Here is a 10,000-nt window from a genome sequence, read left to right as displayed (position 1 = left end):
CACTTCTTTTGTATCGGTATCGCCTCAGATGATCGATAACAGTATCGTTTTATCGGTATCGCAAAATATGCATCGAAAAAGATCTATCAATCGATACTTCGGTATATTCTCTTTCTCTCTTTCTTTTCTCTCTCTCTCTTTCTATCTATCTATCTCTCTTTCTTCTCTCTCTCTATCTCTCTTTCTTCTCTCTCTCTCTATCTCTCTTTCTTTCTTTCTCTTTTTCTCTCTCTCTTATTTCACTCCCCCTCCCCCCCTCTCTTTGACTTCGCTTATCTATCTGCTCTCTCTCTCTCTCTCTTACTCTCTTTCTCCCTATCTATCAATTCATATGTCACTCCCTATTCTCTCTCTCTTTTCTCTTAAATCTCTCTTTGACACTCAATGTATCTCTCCCACCCCTTATTCTTTCTTTCTCCCCTTTTATCTATCATCCCCCTCTCTTCTTTCCTCCCCCCCTCTCTCTCTCTCTCTCCATTCCCCCCTTCTTCTGTCTCTCCCTGTTACTCATACTCTCTCTCTCTCTCTTTGTCGCACACTCTCTCTTCCGCCCCCCTCTCTCTCCCTCTCTCTTTCAGTCTGTCTCATCTCTGTCTCTCTCTTTCTCTCTCTCTCTCTCTCTTTCTTTCTTTTCTCACACTCTCTCTCTCTCTCTCTCTCTCTCTCTCTCTCTCTCTCTCTCTCTCTCTCTCTCACTCTCTCTCTCTTTCTCTCTCTCTCTCTCTTATATCAGTTTCTTAAAAAAAGAAGGAAAAAAAATATACATATATATATATATATATATATATATATATATATATATATATATATATATACATATATATATATATATATATATATATATATATATATATATATATATATATATATATATGTATACATATATATATATGTATATATATATATATATATATATATATATATATATATATATATATATATATTATATATCTATCTATATATATATAGGCGATATATGTATTGGTATCCGTATCGTTTTAACTGTTTTTGAATCACACTCAGAACCAAGTGTTGATGAGAGAGAGAGGAAGAAGGAAGAGAAGAGGAGAGGTGAGAGAAAGAGAAAGAGAAAGAAAGAAAGAGAAGAGAAGAAGAGGAAGAAAGAGAAAGAGAGAGAGAAGAGAGAGAGAGAGAGAGAGAGAGAGAGAGAGAGAGAGAGAGAGAGAGAGAGAAAGAGGAAGAGCGAATGAGAGAGAGAGAGAGAGAGAAAGAAAGAAAGAAAGAAAGAAAGAAGGAAAGAAAGAAAGTATAAAGATATAATAACCATTAATGGCCAATAACGTAGCTAGAGGCAATTTGTTTTACGAATTTTCTTAGACAAATATTAAAGATTTTCATTAGAAATACTGTAATTATTTCTTCAATTCTACCTTCTTAAATGTCCGATTATATTCGGCTTACGAGTACCTAGTGGTTTTGAAGAAAAGTGTGTGTGTGTGTGTGTGCACACGCCCACACACATACACACACAAAAACACACACACATATATATATATGTGTGTGTGTATGTGTGTATATATATATATATATATATATATATATATATATATATATATATATATATATATATATATATATATATATATATATATATATATATATAACACATACGGTCACACACACACACACACACACACACACAGAGAGAGAGAGAGAGAGAGAGAGAGAGAGAGAGAGAGAGAGAGAGAGAGAGAGAGAGAGAGAGAGAGAGAGAGAGAGAGAGAGAGAGAAGAGAGAAGAGAGAGAGAGAGAGAGAGAGAGAGAGGGAGGGAGGAGAGAGAGAGAGAGAAGAGAGAGGGAGAGAGAGAGAGAGAGAGAGAGAGAGAGAGAGAGAGAGAGAGAGAGAGAGGAGAGAGAGAGAGAGAGAGAGAGAGAGAGAGAGAGAGAGAGAGAGGAAGAGAGAGAGGGAGAGAGGAGAGAGAGAGATAGAGAGAGAGAGAGAGAGATGAGAGAGAGAGAGAGAGAGAGAGAGAGAGAGAAAGAAAGAAAGAAAGAAAGAAAGAAAGAAAGACAGAGAGAAAGAAAGAAAGAAAGAAAGAGAAAGAGAAAGAAGAGAGAGAAGAAAGAGAAAAGAAAGAGAGAGAGAGAGAGAGAAAGAGAGAGAACGGAGGCAAGATTAGACGGGTGATGGGGCGGGGGGGGGGGGGGGGGAACCCATTTATGAGTCTGCGTGGGTAACATGGAGACGACCAAAAACATCACGACAGTATTTTCTTCATCGGCCGAGGCAAAGGTTGTGGCGACACCGGACAAACGTTTCTCTTCCGGACAAACGTTTCTCTTCGTGAAGGTATTGTCTTTGTTATGATTAATTCCGCCAAGGAGGTTGTTTTTTTTCTGGTCGCGTTGGTTAGTTAGTTTTTTTGTTTGTTTGTTTGTTTGTATCTCAAAAACTAAAAAAGAGAGAAAATAAAATGAAGGAAAAAACTCATAACTCAAAAAGTTATGAATATATTTTTCTGAATTGTTTTTAATTATTTATTGATTTATATATTATTATTATTTTTTAATCAGTGGCACTTCTTAACCTGGTTTAAATGTCATTAAATTTTGGAAACTATCCGGATATTTTTTGTTCGTCTGTTAGCACGATAACGCGAAGGGTTACGAACAGATCTATAAGAAAATATCTATCAGAAGGTCTAATTTTAGATTCCATTAAAATTATGGTTGTGATTCGGATCCAGGAATTTTTGGAATGAATGGGCCATTTAACCCTATTGAGAAAGAAGTGATTTTCATGTAATTCTTCAAGTGTGAATATTTCTGTTGCATCCGTCACCCTGTTGCCTTGGCGGAGGTATGCGCTCAGTGAGTGCTTTTACTTATTATCATTATTGTTATCTTTATCATCTTTATTATTATTATTATTATTATTATTATTAATATTATTATTATTATTATTATTATTATCATTATTATTATTATTATCATTATTATCATCATAATTTTTATTATCATTATTATCATCATATTTTTTTATCATCATTATTATCATTACTCTGTCATCATTAATATTATCATTATTACTATCATTGTCATTATTATTACTGTTATAATAATTAGCACCGTTAGCATAATTACTTATGTTATTATTATCATGACAATTTATCATTTATCTTTATTGTTATTATTATCATTTCCATTATTATGATGAAAAAAAATTATGACAATGGTAATGATGACGATGACGAGGCTAATAATGATAATGATAATAACAATGATGATAATGATATTAACAATGATAATGATAATTGAAACAATAAAATAATATTAGTACCAATGATAATGATTTTTACTGTTATTGTTGTTACCATTATCATTGTTATTATCATTATTATTATTTTTGTTATTATTATCATCATTATCATTATCATCATCATAATCACTGTCATCACCATTATCACATTTATCATTATCATTATTTCTTTTATCATTGTCATTAATAACTAAATCATCATCATCATCACTATGATAATGTTAACGATTATTATCTATAATTTTATTATTACAATTATCCTTATTACTATTAGCACCATCATCATAATGAGCATGGCTATTCATATTATCATCATTATCATTATCGATATTACCATTATCAATGTTATTATTGTTTTAGCATTCTAATGATAAATAATAGTAATGATAATAATAATGATAATAATGATAAATAATATTGATAATGATAATAATATTGATAATGCTAATAATGATAATAATGATGACAGATGATGATAATAACAATGATAAAATAATGATTATCATAATCTTAACAACAAAATACTCATAACCATTATAGTAATAATGATAATCATTACTACTGCTATCATTATTATTATTATTATTATTATTATTATTATTATTATTATTATTATTATTATTATCATTATTACTATTATTATAATCATTATTATTAGTAGTAGTATTATCATCATTATTGTTATAACTACTACTATTACTATTGCACTTACAATTTTTATCATCATCACTGTCATTATCATTATCATAATTAGTTATTTCCTTTGAATAACTGGTACTATTCTTATCAATAATAATAATAAAAAAAAAATCAAGTAATGTATATGACATTGATAATAAAAATGATAAAATACTACTACTACTAATAATAAAGGTAATAATAGAGATAAAAATAACAATAATAATGATAAAAAGTGATGATAATGAAAATGATAATAATAAAGATGATAATGATAATAATTATAATAGCGACAATGATAATGAAAATAATGATAATAGTAATAACAATAGCATTAATAGTAGTCATAATAATAGAGATGATAACGATAATGGTAAAGATAATAACAACAATGATAATACAAATAAAACATTCACGAAAAGGGAAAAATCAAAACACAAAATTCCCCGCCCCCCATCTCTCTCTCTTTCTTTCTCTCTCTCTCTCTCTCTCTCTCCCTCTCTCTCTCTCTCTCACTGACACCAGCACCTCTCTCTCTCTCTCTCTCTCTCACTGACACCAGCACCTCTCTCTCTCTCACTGATACCAGCACCTCCCCTCTCTCTCTCTCTTTCTCTTTCTCTCCTCTCCCCCCTCTCTCACTGATACCAGCACCTCTCTCTCTCTCTCTCTCTCTCTCTCACTGACACCAGCACCTCTCTCTCTCTCTCTCTCTCTCTCTCTCCCTCCCCCCCCCTCTCTCTCACTGACACCAGCACCTCTCTCCTCTCCCGACAGATGGAACAACAGCGCAAGTTCCAAGTCCTATCAGCTGACATTTTCCAGCTGCTCTTGGGCTTGTCTGTGATTGCGTCATCGGTCACCGTGATCGCGTGCATAATGGGACACTACAAGTTGAGACATACTTACGCTTATTGGTTCATCGCTAATCTCGCTGCAGGTGGGTGCTCGCTGTGTTTATGTCGCGCTGTTGGGAGTGTGGTTGGGTGTGGTGGTTGTGGTTGGGTGTGGTTGGGTGGGGATGGCTGTGGTTGTGGTTGGCTGTGGTGGTTGTGGTTGAGTGTAGTGGGTGTGGGTGGCTGTGGTGGTTGTGATGGTTGTGATTGTTGTGGTTGGCTGTGGTGGTTGTGGTTGGATGTAGTGGTTGCGGTTGGTTGTGCTAGTTGTGGTTGGCTGTGATTGTTGTGGTTGTGGCCGTTAGCTGTGGTGGTTGTGATTGGTTGTGGTTGGCTGGGGATGGCTGTGGTGGTTGTGGTGATTGTGGTTGGTTGTGGGTGGCTGTGATTGTTGTGGTTGTTGAGGGTGGCTGTGGTTGGTTGTGATTGGTTGTGGTTGGGTGGGGATGGCTGGGATTGTTGTGGTGGTTGTGGTTGGCTGTGGTGGGTGTGGTTGGCTGGGGATGGCTGTGATTGTTGTGGTGGTTGTGGTTGGGTGGGGATGGCTATGGTTGGCTGTGGTGGTTGTGATTGCTTGTGGTTGGGTGGGGATGGCTGTGATTGTTGTGGTGGTTGTGGTTGGCTGTGTTTGTTGTGGTGATTGTAGTGGTTATGATTGGCTATGGTGGTTGTAGTTGGCTGTGATTGTGGTGGTTGTAGTTAGCTGTGATTTTTGTGGTGGTTGTGGTTGTGTGTATTTGTTGCGGCTGGTGTTGTTTTATTGTTACTGATGCTCTTTTGTGGTTGTTTATGAGTGTGGCAGCTAGCAGACTGGCAAGTTTTTTAAAAGATAGATGAGGAAGATTTCATTTTTGGGTGATCGTGATGAGGGTGGGGTCGGGGGGAATATTGACGGTCATTTATTTAGTCAATCAATCAGCCAACCAGTACGTCATGCAATCGATCGATCAATCAGATACAAACACACACACACACACACACCCACACACACACACACACACACACACACACACACACACACACACACACACACACACACACGCACATATATACATATATATATATATATATATATATATATATATATATATATATATATATATATGTATATATATATATAACATCCATTCTCCCTATTCACCGCAGATTTATTAAATCAAAAAAAAAAATAAAAAAAATAAAAAAAATAAAAAAATAAAAAAAATAATTAAAAAATAAATAAATAAATAGCACAACTCAGGACCGTAATAATCTTTGTGACTTGCTTTCCTATTACATTTTTTTTTGTCTTATGATTTCTGATTGAAAGCTATATATATATATATATATATATATATATATATATATATATATATATATATATATATTTCTGCACTACGAATAGTTAATAAAGCCATCGGAATTTATGAAACGTCTCTCTCTGTTTCTCTCTCTTCATCATTCTCTTTCTCTCTCTCTCTATTTCTGTCTGTCTGCCTGTCGGTCTGTGTCTGTCGGTCTCTCTTTCTGCCTGTTTGTCTGTCTGTCGGTCTGTCTCTTTCTTTCTTTCTGCCTCTCTCTCTCTCTCTCCCTCCCTCCTCCCTCCTCTCTCTCTCTCTCTCTCTCTCTCTCTCTCTCTCTCTCTCTCTCTCTCTCTCTCTCTCTCTCTCTCTCTCTCTCTCTCTCTCTCTCTCTCTCTCTCGAAACAAGACTACGTGGATTATGTATTGGCCCGATATCACGGTTGCCGTAGTAATAACACTAGAAGCAGTAGTAGTCGCAATAACCGTAGTCATAGTAGTAATAGTAAGTAATAGAAGCCGTATTAGCAAACCAGGTTAAGGGTTTCGGAAGTTATGTTGACCTTTTTGTTGTTAATATGTTACGGAAAATTCATAATGTTGGTGTCTGTTTCCTGCTAAACTGAAGTTATGTTGACCTGTATGTTGTTAATATGTTACGGAAAATTCATAATGTTGGTGTTTGTTTCCTGCTAAACTGAAGTTATGTTGACCTTTTTGTTGTTGATATGTTACGGAAAATTCATAATGTTGGTGTCTGTTTCCTGCTAAACTGAAGTTATGTTGACCTGTATGTTGTTAATATGTTACGGAAAATTCATAATGTTGGTGTCTATTTCCTGCTAAACTGAAGTTATGTTGACCTGTATGTTGTTGATATGTTACGGAAAATTCATAATGTTGGTGTCTATTTCCTGCTAAACTGAAGTTATGTTGACCTTTTTGTTGTTAATATGTTACGGAAAATTCATAATGTTGGTGTCTATTTCCTGCTAAACTGAAGTTATGTTGACCTTTTTGTTGTTGATATGTTACGGAAAATTCATAATGTTGGTGTCTATTTCCTGCTAAACTGAAGTTATGTTGACCTGTATGTTGTTGATATGTTACGGAAAATTCATAATGTTGGTGTCTATTTCCTGCTAAACTGAAGTTATGTTGACCTTTTTGTTGTTAATATGTTACGGAAAATTCATAATGTTGGTGTCTATTTCCTGCTAAACTGAAGTTATGTTGACCTGTATGTTGTTAATATGTTACGGAAAATTCATAATGTTGGTGTCTATTTCCTGCTAAACTGAAGTTATGTTGACCTTTTTGTTGTTAATATGTTACGGAAAATTCATAATGTTGGTGTCTATTTCCTGCTAAACTGAAGTTATGTTGACCTGTATGTTGTTAATATGTCACGGAAAATTCATAATGTTGGTGTCTATTTCCTGCTAAACTGAAGTTATGTTGACCTTTTTGTTGTTAATATGTTACGGAAAATTCATAATGTTGGTGTCTATTTCCTGCTAAACTGAAGTTATGTTGACCTTTTTGTTGTTGATATGTTACGGAAAATTCATAATGTTGGTGTCTGTTTCCTGCTAAACTGAAGTTATGTTGACCTTTTTGTTGTTGATATGTTACGGAAACTTCATAATGTTGGTGTCTATTTCCTTCTAAGCTGTATGTTTGAGTAAACCGGCAAAGCAAGATGTTTATTCAACTTCATGTACGTCACAGTGTTTATGTTGTCAAGTGAAGTGTGAATGTTTATTTTCTAGTTTATAGTACGCGTCTCCGTCTTAAAGTATTCTATGACAGATATACCTTAAGGAAATATGAGAGAAAACTGGTGAAACTGTTGATCTCTCTTCTCTCTCTCTCGCTCTCTCTTTCTTTCTCTTCTTTCTCTCGCTGTCTCTTTCTTTCTCTTCTCTCTCTCTCTCTCACTCTGTGTTTGTGTGTGCCTGTGTCTGTGTGTGTGTGTACGTCTATGTGTCTGTGTCTCCGCCTGCCTCTCTCTCTCTCTTTCTCCTTTCTCTGTCTCTATCGAAAAAATCTATAAATCGATGCTTCGATACATATTCTCTCTCTCTCTCTCTCTCTCTCTCTCTCTCTCTCTCTCTCTCTCTCTCTCTCTCTCTCTCTCTCTCTCTCTCTCTCTCTCTCTCTCTCAGTAGAATAATGTCTCTCCTTTAGTTCTAGAGGTATTAGTCAACATTGGGTTGTAGGACGATAAAAAAAAAAAAAAAAAAAAAAAAATGATAGGCAAAGTGCATCCACGGAAGAAAAGATATCCGAGATAGATATAAGTAAGTTGTATAAGAAGCTGTTTTTTTTTTTGGGGGGGGGGGGGCTATTTGATATCATCGGATTAGGAAGTGATAATCGGGATCAATATTACCAAAGCAAAAAATAAATAAATAAATGAATAAAAAAAAATAGATAAGAAATAAATAGATAATGATAATAATAATAAAATAATAATGATAAAGGGAGAGAGAGAGAGGGAATGCCGCCCCCCTCCCAGGAAAACAAAGAATTATCCGCTAAATTATTCCAGAAAAATAAAAAAAACTGCAAAAGATAATAATTGAAAGATAAAAAAAAAATAATTAAAAAAAATTAAAAACAGTAAGAAAAATAACAATAAAAAAAAATCAAGAAAACAAACAGAAAAAAAAAAAAAAATCAAGAGAGAAAAAAAGAAAGAGAGAGAGAGAAAACAATCAATAAGCAAGCGAGAAAAACAATCATCTGTTTAGTGTCACATTTCCTAAGGGCTTTCTTAAGAGAAATCCAATAACATAAGCCTATTCCCTGGATAATTGGCTGGGAATGCGAAGTGAGGCGTAAATGCATACATACACATACACGTGAAGGAGAGAGAGAGAAAAAAGGAAGAGGGGAGAGGAAAAGAAAGAGGGGAGTGGGAGGGAGAGAGAGAGAGAGAGTGTGTGGGAGGGAGGGAGGGAGGGAGGGAGGGAGAGAGAGGGAGGGAGGAGGGAGGGAGGGAGGGAGAGAGAGAGAGAGAGAGAGAGAGAGAGAGAGAGAGAGAGAGAGAGAGAGAGAGAGAGAGAGAGAGAGAGAGAGAGAGAGAGAGAGATAAAGAGAGAGAGAGTGATAAGAGAGAGAGAGAGATAAAAAGAGAGAGAGATAAGAGAGAGAGATAAAAAGAGAGAGAGAGAAAGAGAGAGAGAGAGAGAGAGAGAGAGAGAGAGAGAGAGAGAGAGAGAGAGAGAGAGAGAGAGAGAGAGAGAGAGAGAGAGAGAAGGAGGGAGAGAGGGAGGAGATAGATAGATAGAGAGAGATGGATGGAGGATTAGGGGAGAGAAAGAAAGAAATAGAGAGAGAGAGGAGAAAGGGAGGAATGAAGACAGATAGAGAAAGAAAGAAAGAAAAAAAAAACAATAACAAAATGCGTGGTATACGTATACTGTCAACGTATGAAAGAACGAAAGAAAAAAAAAAAAATGACAGCTTAAAATATCAAAATACAATTTAATCACACATAACCCTTTCTCTATTCGAAGGAGAACACACATGACAGGTCGATCAAAGTAATTTAAATGATACTAAACAGACTGACGATAACAACCTGAAATCAAGCAACTTTATCCGAATATATTCCGCTCAAGCAATCAAATCAATCAATCTATAAAAGGCATGTATCTCTTTCTGAGAAAAAGAATAAAGTGGTATAGATTTGCGAGTAAGGATAACATTGCTAGTCATTCATCCGAGATAATGCTATAATGTGTTCCTCGGTAGAATGGCATGACCTGTGTCTAATCTCGATAAAGTGGCCATTTTTATATTACTTCTATTCCTTTTTATTTGATTTTATTGATCAGGTGACTCTTAGTACTTATGGT

General features: G+C 35.2%; 1 protein-coding gene across 1 annotated transcript in view; it reads right to left on the bottom strand.

Moving 5' to 3' along the window:
• Nucleotides 1-10,000, bottom strand: part of LOC113800629 (neither inactivation nor afterpotential protein C) — a 91,050-nt gene that overhangs the window by 42,550 nt on the left and 38,500 nt on the right. The gene's annotated exons all lie outside the window — the stretch shown is intronic.

This window comes from Penaeus vannamei, chromosome 7 (genome assembly GCF_042767895.1).
Source record: "Penaeus vannamei isolate JL-2024 chromosome 7, ASM4276789v1, whole genome shotgun sequence".
Lineage (NCBI taxonomy): Eukaryota > Metazoa > Arthropoda > Malacostraca > Decapoda > Penaeidae > Penaeus > Penaeus vannamei.
The sequence above is the reverse complement of the archived record's forward strand: the minus strand, read 5'-3'. Positions and strand labels throughout refer to the sequence as shown.